An 11838-nucleotide genomic window follows, 5' to 3' on the forward strand; every position below is an offset into this window, starting at 1 on the left:
CTCCAGTAGATAGCAAGGGTCTTGAAAATGAATCCCTCTAGTCAATGAGCATCATGTAGAGTAGACAAGTAGAGATGAGTAGTGTAGAGTTGTGTCAAGTAATTATAAAGGACAATTTATTAAAGCATTATGAAAAGCCCAGTGAACCAATGACTCAATACAAAACCCCAACCAGGAGGATATCACTCTGTCCTCAAGTAGTCTACGCCTGCAGGTATTCATGTTTTTTCCATCTCTTAACCTCTTCAATGTGTTTAAATTTGCTGTGATTGTGGACTATTGACCACACATTGGTACATCCACATTCAATCTTGAAAAAAACAAAAACAACTTGAGATGATGTCAGGACAACAATCTTCATTGAGCAGATTATAAAGAATCCTGCTGAAGAGGCTGAGAGCAACACTCAAATATCAAGAGGGGCTCGAGTTGATTCAACCACCAAATTCTAAAACCGAAGAATAGGCCAAAACAGAAAGGGGAAAACTGTAGGCTATTTGCCTTTTATCTCAATGGCAGACTGAAGTCTGTACTTTATGTTTAAAATTAGTAATTGTTGCCTCAAGACCTGCACATTGGTTCCCACTAATTAACCCAGCCACAAAGTGGCTACATCGTTCAAATACATGAAAACAAAAATGTTCTTTTTGGTCTAAATTAAAGGTTTGGCATGAGGTTAGCAGTGTAGCAAATGTTTGGATTAAGGTTAGGGTTCTGTTTAAAATCAGATTTTAATGAGAGAAATAGCTGGGATTTATAACTTTCTGGCTGTGATAACTAATGACGAGTGAAGACCCTGCACATCTGATAAGGACAATAACATATGGAAAATTTGGTTGACTGCAGCACAATGATCCTGTGAGTGGCAGGAGTTGAAACAAGCTTGTATAGGAGGGATTTTGAGCATCAGCACTACAGCTAGTGATTTCCAACCATCCATCCATTCCTCGTCCACCCTAGGTAGGCAACAACTGGAAGACGCTCATCCATCCAATAGCCTATCAACAGATCTGAAGTAGTCACTAGCTCTCTCAACAAAAGCATATAAATGTATAGAATAAACAGGTTACCAACAGCATGACTAATAGCCTACCTTCAAGCTAGTCATAAATTCAAACATGCAATCAAACATAAGAAACATTGGCAATTATGCTCAGTGATGCACCACGTAAACATTTCATTTCACAAATCTTGAACAAGCCAAACACCAACGGCTGGGCTACATCCATCTAGATTACACAATACTGTACTCATAAAACTGTTAGAGTAGAAAATAGTTGGTCTGTCTAGGCTTGGGAACCCAAAGGTATGCTTCTGAAAGATATAGGATAAGTGGTTTTTGCTGTTGGTCCATAAATGTTCACCGTAGGTGAAGAYAAAYAWWWTTCTTCATATATTTAAAAAATAAACTGTTTTAGTGTGGGGAAAACACCCAGGTTCTATTTTGTATTACAGTCATAATCATACCTCAAATGGTGACTAGAATTTAGTTGACAAAACACCGGTTTAGTTTCCTACTAAATCATAAATGTGGTGTTTTCATAACATTATCTTATTTACGCTACTGCATGCCTCTAAACTGATGCTCTTCATACAGGAAACAAAGGCTCTGTCCAGGAAAAATTACTTGAAGGAAGGAAGTGGACATCAATAAACCACTTAAGCATTATACATTGAACAAAAATATAAAAGCAACTTGTAAAGTGTTGGTCCCATGTTTATTGAGCTGAAATAAAAGATCCCAGAAATGTTCCATATGCATCAAAAGCTTATTTCACTCAAATTCTGTGCACACATTTTCTTACATCTGTTAGTAAGCATTTCTCTTTTGCRAAGATAATCCATCCACCCGATAAGTGTGGCATATCAAGAAGCTGATTAAACAGCATGATCATTACACAGGTGCACCTTGGGGCAATAAAAGGCCACTAAAATGTGCAGTAAAAAGATTTCTAAAGTTTTGAAGGAGTGTGCAATTGGCATGCTGACTGCAGGAATGTCCACCAGAGATATTGCCAGGGAACTGAATGTGCATTTCTCTACCATAAGCCGCCTCCAATGTCATTTTAGAGAATTTGGCAGTACGTCTAACCACGCCAGCCCAGGACCCCCACATGACCTGCAGGGTCATCTGAGCAGTATTTCTATCTGTAATAAAAACCTTTTGTGGGGGAAAAACTCATTCTGATTGMCTGGGCCTGGCTCCCCTGCCCAGTCATGTGAAATCCATAGTTTAGGGCGTAATTAATTTAATTCAATCGACTAATTTCCTTAAATGAACTGAAACTCGGGAAAATCGTTGCGTTTATATTTTTGTTCAGTATGTATATAGACTTAACAAGCAGGCAGGTCAGCTATCTTGCAAATAATGAAATTGTTTATAGTTRATAATATCCACAGGCAAATAACAGGGCAATAATGAGCCAGCAGCAAATACCTGGGTGCCCCCAGAGAATAATGATCGTGTTGTTTGTTTGGCCTCATGAGACAGCGCAAAAGCCAGGGTTACCCATAACTACGAATGACATTTCAAAACTCCTATGAAGCTCGTCCAGCAGAATATTTACAAAGGTGTACAAACATTTAATGAAAACGTTTAATATAAGCACCGTGTATGAATTTGAGGGTCAGGTATGAACGAAACATTTATTGAGAGCGAGACAGCTACGTTGGCTAATGTCATGTTCAGCGGGACATCAGATAGTGACACACAGGCAGGCTCGAGACAGAGAGGACAAGAGGAGCTAGCTAGTCATCAAGCTAACTGGCAAACACCGACTCAAACAAAGCCAGTCAACACACAGCATGGCGAGGTGGCCAATAGAAGATATCTTGTTAGCTAGTCAATTTGAGAGACAATGTTTTATTACTGTATGGATAATATATTTGTAAATAATGTGCCATTTTAAAAAGGGCATCCCAATAACGTCTTTACCTGAATATTAGGATTTGCCCATGTTTGCTAGCTAGCTAACGTTAGCTGGTTGGTGGAGGTGGTGTTGTTGGAGGAAAAATAATCACGCTTACCCGTTCTCGTTGTTTATCTTCGTTAGTGGGAGACTCACTATATTTTTACCGCGTCACTGATAACATATAACACTAACATACATATAGTCTCTGGTTACTGGCATTGGTGACTTAATTCAATGTTAATGATAATGTTTAAAATCCCAGTTGACAGCGCATTTCTGTTAAATCCGCATCCTTGAATAAGAGCTGTTCACGCTGATTGTGCAGCACGGCGTGTTACGAAACATAAGCAGCCCTAGCATCTGACATAATAAAGGTAAAGCAATGTTGGTACTCGCAAAGGATATAAAAAAATATGTATAAATCAGCATCAGAGAGATGTCCTTAGCTTCCTATTCCTCCTAACAAACCTCCGACGGCCGTCCACTACTCCAGTTCGTTCAACAGGGAGAAAGAAAATAATGAATGATGGAGAGGGGGAGGGGGAGGGTGGGGGGCTGAGCCTTCTCAGTCAATCACATTCAAATACTGTATAGACACTCTCAAAGGCTCCACACAATAGCAGCGGTTGCGCGTGCGGTGGATTCCTTGTCAGTGGAGCTGTCCCTGGTGCTATCACTGGTTCATAATACCAGGCTGATCCAACCTTACAGATTCCGTTTATTAGTCGAACTATTGGGGTCATTTGTGGGCCCCATGCATACACGGTATCCTTTCTGCAAATGTGAACTTGAGAAACATTACGTTTTTGATGGTGGCGGATGAATATTGTAGCTAGGCCTACATAATACTGCAAGTGTAGTGAGGTAGGCTACAAATTGCGCATGTGACTCACGTGTTGGAACCCCAATCGTGTCATTCTGACGAGCCTACATCGATATGATCCTCCTGGCAAGTATATGTTTTTTAATCGGACCTTTAGGCAATMTATCCCTCCAACCTCCTAGAAATAGAAACGGAACAATATAGCTCAATATTAGCGGTACACCTCCATAGACTAGCGTGTGAATGTACAGTATGAGAAACACAAACCCTATTTAAGAAAATATTTCAAGGACAGAACATGACAAAAGAAAGCTAGAATACAGAGACCTATGTGCAGGATATGCAAGGATATCACTGTATTTAAAAAATCTTTCAAGTCCAGAACATGAGCAACCAGTTTTAAAATTACTGCAGACAGACAGAGAGGGGCAGGAATTGCTCCAATGTATAAAGTGAAAGGTATAAGATATGGCACAACTATGTTTTTGACAAATAGTAGGGGCACACTATACTAGGAGCACACCTACTTTCTAGGAGCACACTCTACTAGGGGCACATCTACTTTCTCTAGTAGGAGCACACTCTACTAGGAGCKCACCTACTTTCTTGGAGCACCCTCTACTAGGAGCACACCTACTTTCTAGGAGCACACTCTACTAGGAGCACACCTACTTTCTCTAGTAGGAGCACACTCTACTAGGAGCACACCTACTTTCTAGGAGCACATTCTACTAGGAGCACACCTACTTTCTAGGAGCGCACCTACTTTCTCTAGTAGGAGCACACCTACCTTCTCTAGTAGGAGCACACCTACATTACAGATGTGTGTGTCAGTGTGGCCAAAATAGTCTAAACAAAACAATGATCCAACTCTTCTCTATTGTCCTCGTGTTGGTATGTTGGTCAATGAGACCCTTGTGTATGTCTGTGAACTATCTCCCACTTCTCTCCATTCTAAGCTTATTACAGCCTTATACTGCAGTGAATAGGAGATGAGCGATGACTCAAACGGTTGTCTGTTGGTGTGTGTGTTGTGCTGGGCAGGGGGCTAGGGCTAAGATCTAACAGCGGGTGGTGAAGAGTCAAATCTACCAGTCTGTCCAGGTTTTAGAAGATGGGGTGGCAGGAGGGGAAGGCCTCAGGGCTAGACATTCCCCATCTGGACTCTCCCTCTACATCAACAGGACTGACACAGAGTCAGAGAGAGTGACCCACCACTTATCTATCTGAAGTGGGAATAGGGGTGTGTGTGTGTGTTTTTTTTTGTAAAGAGGTAGGGTTTCAGATGTTTTCAGAAGATGGGTATGGGCTCCACTGTCCCAACTTTAGACAACCATGCTATTCTACCTCCAAGGTCTCTCTCTCTCTCTCTCTCTCTCTCTCTCTCTCTCTCTCTCTCTCTCTCTCTCTCCCTCCCTCCCTCTATCTCTCTCTGTCCCTCAATGTGCTATAGACTGAAACAAATTAAAGCATTTGACAAGTATTCAGTAGAGCTTCCCAACCTTTCATAGCCCCTCCAGTCCATGCCTGCCTCTGTCCCACCCCTACCTGCCCCCCCCCCTTTTTACCAGAGGGCCCATCCACAATCCACTGTGACAAAGGGAAAGAGCTGAGTGCAGGATATCAGGGTGCTACTGGCAGCCAGACACTGGTCGGCACAGTGCTTACACAGGGGTGCTTTCTGCAGATTGCAGCAGTTTGAGCTAAACCCCCCTCTGTCCACTCACTATGGACAGGACCTAGAGGGGGAGCGGAGGAGAAGGGCATCTATGAGGGTTAGGATGGGGTGGGGTCTGGGTAGTCAAAATCACATCATTGTTGTTTATTACTTAGACGGTTTGTTTTACACACCATTTTCATTTTGCTGTCGCGATCACAAGCACATGGTTTGCTCTACTCATATAGTGTATCTATGTTTTGTGTGTATGTGTTGTGTTGCAGTTGAATAATCCCATCCTCAGGCAGGCATTTGAAGCATGTGACCTCCAGCCCTGACCGTTGCAGGGCCCACCACGCTGCTTAGGCCCCTCAATCACCTGTGGCCTAACTGCTGCAGCTAACCCAGGAGGGGGGGGGGGGGGGTGTACAGTATATAAAGAGAATGAGACACAGAGGAGACAGGGAGGGGGGTGGGATTATCCCTAGAGAGGCTGTGGCAGAAAGCACACAGCCCAATAACTACAATTCCCAACATCAGGCCCACCTCATCTGGCCTTTTCTCACAGCTCTTACCTCAGATTGTGATTCAATCCCAGGATTCACTCCAGAAGAATAAACTTCCTCAAAATGAGGGCTCTCACAGAATGGGATTCTGTGGTTGAACATTCTGCTGTTGAATGGCAAGTCGGAACCACAGAATGTGAATATATTATTATTATTGTGTTATAACATGTATTCATCATCTATATCATATAATTTATGTAGATCCTAGGAACACATTTTGTCATTGTGTAGCCCAGCACAAGATTGTAGAATGGAGGTCTTTAATGTCCTCCTAATAAGAATGCATGTTTGTTCCGGGTTACAGAGAACTATGGTACATAATCAAAGTTTTATTTATATAGCCTTCGTACATCAGCTAATATTCTGAAGTGCCTGTACAGAGAACCCAGCCTAAAACCCAACAGCAAGCACGCAGGTGTAGACGACGGTGGCTAGAAAAACTCCCTAGAAAGGCACAAAACCTAGGGAAGAAACCTAGAGAGGAACAGCCTATGAGGGAGTGGCCAGTCCTCTTCTGGCGTGCTGGTGAGATTATAACAGAACATGGCCAAGATGTTCAAAAGTTCATAAATGACAAGCATGTCAAATAATAATCAGAATAAATGTCAGTTGGCTTTTCATAAGCCGATCATTAAGAGTTGAAAACGCAGGTCTGGACAGGTCAGGGTTCCATAAACCGCAACAGAACAGTTTGAAACTGGAACACAGCAACAAGGCCAGGTGGACTGGGGAAGCAAGGAGTCATCATGCCCCGGTAGCCTGACGTATGGTCCTAGGGCTCAGGTCCTCCGAGATGAGAGAAAGAAAGAGAGAAGGAGAGAATTAGAGAGAGCATACTTACATTCACCACAGGACACTGGATAAGACAGGAGAAGTACTCCAGATATAACCAACTGACCTAGCCCCCGAACACATAACTACTGCAGCATAATACTGGAGGCTGAGACAGGAGGGGTCAGGAGAACTGGTGGCACCATTCCGATGATCCCCCGGACAGGGCCAAACAGGAAGGATATAACCCCACCCACTTTGCCAAAGCACAGCCCCCGCACCACTAGAGGGATATCTTCAACCACCAACTTACAATCCTGGGACAAGGCTGAGTATAGCCCACAAAGATCTCCACCACAGCACAAACCAAGGGGGGGCGCCAACCCAGACAGGAAGATCACGTCAGTAACTCAACCKACTCAAGTGACGCACCCCTCCTAGGGACGACATGAAAGAGCACCAGTAWGCTAGTGACTCAGCCCCTGTAATAGGGTTAGAGGCAGAGAATCCAACTGAGCAGGTGGAGGGTACTGTAAGTTTTCCAGTTACGTTAGCATGACTTATTTTATCAACTCCAGGTGACTTACAGTATGTGTCAGTGTCAGTTACATATATTAACATTTTACTGCAGTGTGCTAAGTCAGGGTCCCACAGAGTGTTTCTTGGTAGTCTTAAACAAATCTACTTTGAAACAAAAGTATACACCTCACACACATGATTATGAGCATAACAAAAAGAGGACACCTGTACCATGTCAGATATAGAGTTGAAATGTATTCAATTTTAAGTTTGCATCACAATATTACACTTTATATACATCATGTTAAACTGAAATATAACAAAAAAGGCCTACTCATATAACAAAAAAGGCCTACTCATACCAATTGAGGTTGAAATTCTACTGCAGTGCTATTGGTATAGATAGAGCTGAGTAACGCACTGTCATCTGTCACCCCCAAATCCCCATACCTCTGACCAAAAAGGAGAAACTTGCAAAGTTGCAGTCTCCAGCAAAACCATATCAAACAGTATCCAAAGGGTTGCTCTCTGGTTGATACGACCTACTTAAAGATATTTATATTCCTCCCATTGCTTTTTGGAGTAATCTCCCTTGGACGGCCAGCCTATTTCTGGTGTCTTTCTTGCTCATCTTCCCTCTTGCCCTCCCCTCACCTCATCTCCCTGCCTCCCCAAACTAGTTGCTGAAGGTCACKCTGCTGTTCCAGTTTGAACTTTGAGAATAATTAGACGGAATGAAACCAGGACAGTGAGGAGGAGAACTGTCGCTACGGAAACGTGACTCAGTGAGATCAGGGGAGGAGAGCCGCAGGTCGGTTACGTATGTGGGCGACGACACTTATACACACCACGCATCTGTTTCATGATTGGCTAAACCTCAAACAGTCAGTGAGTTTCAGGCTGTGCATRCTCACCATCTTACCCTATGTGTTTGCTAGTGAGGCAGAAGAAGGAGGGGTTGTGTGGGGTCAAAGAAGTGGATAAATGGAGATGGTGGCTAAAAATACAAGACAGAATATAGGAGAAATAGAGACGTACATGGACAGTATTTGGGAAGGTTCTCCTCCCGACATCTCTTATGACCCCTCCCTGCATAGACTGCAACTAGGTCACCTTCAATGGGGTCTGGGCTGTGGGCAGGATTCAGCTGCTTGTTTACCATCTTCAGTGATCTGATGTGGATATGTCACAGATACTTTCTTTATACAGTTCACAAAAAATTGCAACAAACACTATCTTCACCTCATTGGGGCGGCAGGTAGCCTAGTGGTTAGAGCGTTGGACTTGTAACCGAAAGGTTTCAAGATCAAATCGCTGAGCTGACAAGGTAAAACATCTGTCGTTCTGCCCCCTGAACAAGGCAGTTAACCCACTGTTCCTAGGCCGTCATTGAAAATAAGAATTTGTTCTTAACTGACTTGCCGAGTTAAATAAAGGTAAAAAAAAAAATATCACTTCATTTAATTCCCTAATTGCCAATATGGCTCAATAGGCAGCTTKATCTTAGAGGTGCATGATGGGTATTTGGGTGCAATCATGTGATCAGTCAGGTGCATGTGTATAGCTGACAATTGAAGGGGACAGAACAGACCTTTACCCTCAGTTTTCCTTTTGAGGCCAGTGTGAATTTCATCCTGGTTTATGACAGAACTAAGGATTTAGCTCCAGGACCATGTAACGTCCTGACCAGAGTTCTTATGTGTTTTGCTTGTTTAGTGTTGGTCAGGACGTGAGCTGGGTGGGAATTCTATGTTGTGTGTCTAGTTTGTCTGTGATTGGTGGTCCGCGCGCAACCATTGAAAAAGTCTTATGGAACCGCTGTTGTTTCGCTCACGGTCGGTTCAGATGTTATAAACAAGGGAACTCAAATCTGAGTAGAGCGCAGGTTTTTTACGATGGTTTTGTTTTTACGTTCTCTTCAGACAAGACAGGAAGCGAGCACATTCAACAAACACAACACATAACATGGTCAGACTTGCTTTTAAACTCCGAGGCCTCTGAGGACATACATACACAATGCTTTAAAAGCATATTAGAAAAGATGTCAATGTACTTGTTGTTTCATCTCATTGATCATGGCCTGACATGGTGATTGGATGAATGAATAGGGATGGATTGTCAACCTTTTTAAAATATAATCTCTCATTCATGTTAGATTAGTGATTATCTCATGGAAGGAAGGATTGAAGGGAAGGAAGGATGAGGCCACCCAGTATTAAGCTGTATAACTGTAAATCAGGGATTACAGGGGTACCTGGAATGGGCGCCAGTACATAGGTGCCGGGACAGCACGGCACCAGGCTTTCCAGGTGTCTCCAGAGCCCTGTTCCTCCTCACGCACTCTCCTATGGTGCGTTGTCTCCAGCCTCAGTTGCTCCAGTACGGGCACCACGCACCAAGCTTCCTGTGGTCTCCAGAGCCCTGTACGCACTGTTTCCTTCTCCCCGCACTCGCCCTGTTAGCCAGCCTGTACACCAGTGCCGGTACCACGCAACGAGGCTATAGTGCGCTTGGAGAGTCCAGTGTGCCTGTTCCTGCTCCAACGCACCTTCCCTATGGTGCGTGTCCTCCAGCCCAGTACCTCAGTTCCGGTACCAACCAGGCCTACTGTGCGCCCTCAGCAGGTCAGAGTCGGCCGTTGCCAACGCCGCCTGCACTGCTCGTCTGCCCAGCGCCGTCTGAGCTGCAGTGCTGCCCAGCGCCGTCTGAGCTATACGTGCTGCCAGTGCCGTCTGAGCCATCCGTCTGCCCAGTGCGTCTGAGCCATCCGTCTGCCCAGTGCGTTGAGTCCGTCTGCCCAGTCCGTCTAGCATCGTCTGCACAGCGCCGTCTGAGCCATCCGTCTGTCCGAGCCGTTAGAGCCGCCCGTCTGTCCCGAGCCGTTAGAGCCGTCAGTCAGGAGCTGCCAGAGCCGCCAGCCAGTAGAGTGCCAGAGCCGCCGCAGTCAGGAGCTGCCAGAGCCGCAGCCAGTCAGGAGCTGCCTGAGCGCCAGCCAGTCAGGAGCTGCTGAGCCGCCAGCCAGTAGGAGCTGCCAGAGCGCCAGCCAGTCAGGAGCTGCCAGAGCCGCCACCAGTCATGAGCTGCGGCTGCCTCCGTCATGACGCCCTCCAGTCATGAGCTGCCCTCAAGTCCTGAAGCTGCCTCCAGTCATGAGCTGCTTTCAGGTCCGGAGTTGCCCTCTGTCGTGAAGTTGCCCCTCTGTCCGTGAGCATACTTCTGTCGTGAGCTACACCCTCTCGTCTTGAGCTACCTCTCTGTCTTGAGCTACTCTCTGTCTTGAGCTACTCTCTGTCTTGAGCTACTCTCTGTCCTGAGCTACTCCTGTCTGAGCTATCTCCTCTATCTAGGGGGGCCTTGGTGAAGGTTCCTGACCAAGGTCGGGGGCGAGGGTGCCACTCAAAAGGACGCTAAGGAGGGGACAAAGACAGTGGTAGAGTGGTGTCCTCGCTGCGCCGGAGCCGCCACCTGCGGACAGATGCCACCACAGACCCTCCTCTTGAGTTTAGGGGTGCGTTCGGAGTCGCACACCTCAAGGAGGGGGGTACTGTAACGTCCTGACCAGAGTTCTTATGTGTTTTGCTTGTCTGTTTTCTGTGTCCAGCCTAATATGGTTCTCAATCAGAGCGCTGTCAATCGGTCCTGATTGAGAATCATATATGGAGGCTTGTTTTGTGTTGGGATTTTGTGGTGATTGTTTCCTGTCTCTGTGTTTTGTCTGCACCAGATAGGGCTGTCTCGGTTTTCACATTTGTTATTTTGTTACTTGTATTAGTGTTACCGTTTATCATCTAATTAAACATGTTGAACACTAGCCGGCTGCATTTTGGTCCTCTCTTCACCTATGGAAGAAAACCGTGACAGACCAGAACATTTAAATATAAAAAATAATAAAATAAAAAAAGATACAGGGCAAAAATTTGCCTGAATCCTAGTTTCCTGTGCCATGAAACAATTACATTTGAATCAAGAAATGAGATGACTAAGCAAGCTTTCCACAAACAATGCATGCTCTCATTTTAGTCCATATACCAGTTGCCATCACATATTAACCTGATTGCTCTCTTTGGGCTCAGCAGTGAAAAAAGTGCCGGAGAGAGAACCCGTTTCAGAGTGAGGATGTAGTAGAGATCTCGCCAGGATATGACCTGATTTGAGAGCATTGTTACACTTGTGGGTGGAGGGAGGAATGATTAAATCAGGCCACAGGAGAATCAGCCCGTCGTAGAATAGAACCTGAATAACTAAAAACGATCCATTCGTCTCCACGCACCCTCTGCAAGCTTTGTTTCAAGGACAACACCACAATGAATCATCTGATGTGTTCTTATGCCAGGGCATGTTTTTTGAGATACAGTAGAATAGAGTCAACAAGTTGTTGCTGGACAGCACTGCTTCCTATGTTTTTCCAGTCTGAAAGTTTCACCATCCAACCACTTCATCTCATTCACTGCCTTTTGTGTATGTTCCTTAACCTAGGTGCTTAGTGTTCCTTGCAATACAATGCTCAAACTGATGAAAACAGGAACTGCGACTTCTGTAAGTAGTGTCTATTGTGGTTATAAATGGGGCGTGTCGGCTTGTTTGTTATGT

The sequence above is a fragment of the Salvelinus sp. IW2-2015 genome, linkage group LG5 (assembly GCF_002910315.2).
Source record: "Salvelinus sp. IW2-2015 linkage group LG5, ASM291031v2, whole genome shotgun sequence".
Classification (NCBI taxonomy): Eukaryota; Metazoa; Chordata; class Actinopteri; order Salmoniformes; family Salmonidae; genus Salvelinus; species Salvelinus sp. IW2-2015.